Below are 1,795 nucleotides of genomic sequence, written 5' to 3'. Positions count from 1 at the left end.
ATCGGATAGAGATGAAGGGGTTTAAGAGTTTTTAAGAGTTTAAGAGTTTTAAGAGTTTTTAAGAGTTTTAGTCAAATGCTTTATAATATAGTATAGATATATATATAACTTAAAATAATAATAATATATAATGTATAATATATATATATATATATGTATATGTGTAAAACAATAATAATAAAAATAATAATATGTTATTGTTGATTTTAACATTTGATGGAAATCAAACTAACTCCAAATATTAGGGGTGTCATTAGTACTATTCAAAGACGAGTGTTAATGGCATTCCTTAATACAATATTGATTAGCTTATGAATTGAACCTAATCGTTTCTTTTAATAATTATTAACTCAATTAATTATATACTTATACTATTAATTTTGTTTTTATTTTATATATTTATCATAGAAAAATATTATATTGTTTTATTACTTTTAAGTTATGTTATTTTATATTTTTGGTTTTATATATTATAATTTATTATATTATTATTGTATTAATTTATATATTACTTTTTATATATATATAGATATATTAATTTTATTATATTTAATTATTTACATACTATTTTATATATTATTACCTTATTCTTCATTTTTAACTTCTTTTTTTTTCTCTACTTCATTTTCATTTCTGCCATTAAGAATCCTTCTTTAAGTATGTAATTTCATTTTAAATCAAATATTTTATTCATTAATTAATTTATAATTTATAGTTGCTTCTATTCTTCATTTTCATCTTCTTCTTTTTCCTCTGCTTTATTTTCATTTCTACCCTTAATTTTTTTTTATTAAGGTATGTAATTTCATTTTAAATCAAACATTTTCTTTATTAATTAATTTATAATTTATAATTGCTTCTTGATCCAATTACTCTCATTTTGCTTTATAGTTTACACATGTTGGTTGACCTCTAAACTCCAAAATTCTTATTTCTATTTCCACTTAATAGATGGTGTTGAGAAATACAGAAGTATACACGGGTTTTACATGTTAATTATACTACAAATAATGCTATTTCAGATAAATGAAAATGTCATATAATTTATTTTATGTTTTATTTATATGTCAAATCTTGATGTTTATGTTTTTTTTAATTATATGATTATTAAATAGTAATGTTTATATTAATAAGTATTTATTTATTTTTAAATAAAAGTTAAAAGGTAAAACAGAAGGGAAAAAACAACAACTTTGCGTATATGATGGAATGTTTGTTAATAATTTATATAATATAAATGATATAAAAGAAATATATATTTATTAATAATTCATATTAATTAAAATATCATATAAATAAATAAAAGAGAAAAAACAATTAATTAATAATTTATATTAATTAAAATCAATACATTCATATATATATATATATATATATATATATATATATATAAGAAAAAACAAAAGATAAAAACAACAATGTCTGAAATTGGTGTCCTGATTGCTTCAAAGTATAATGTGACATTACACGTTATAGACATTACAGGTTGTTCAACATACTTACCGTTTAGGTCTACTCCGTCATCGTGATATCAACATGTAAGTTTTGCATTTGGGCACGTTAATCGTAATTGTTATGTGAAACTAGACTTGGCAGAAGAATACTCGATCCCTACTATTACTCCATATTTTTTTCATTTATGTTATCTGTGTGCTGCTTAGGGATGGCAACGGGGCCGGGGGCATCGGGGATTGCACTTCCCATCCCCGTCCCCGATCCCCACTCCCCATCCCCATCCCCGTCCCCGATCCCCACTCCCCATCCCCATCCCCGTCCCCATCCCCGCTGGGGAATG

Source organism: Cynara cardunculus (assembly GCF_001531365.2).
Source record: "Cynara cardunculus var. scolymus isolate 2C chromosome LG 13, CcrdV1, whole genome shotgun sequence".
NCBI lineage: Eukaryota > Viridiplantae > Streptophyta > Magnoliopsida > Asterales > Asteraceae > Cynara > Cynara cardunculus.
The sequence above is the reverse complement of the archived record's forward strand: the minus strand, read 5'-3'. Positions refer to the sequence as shown.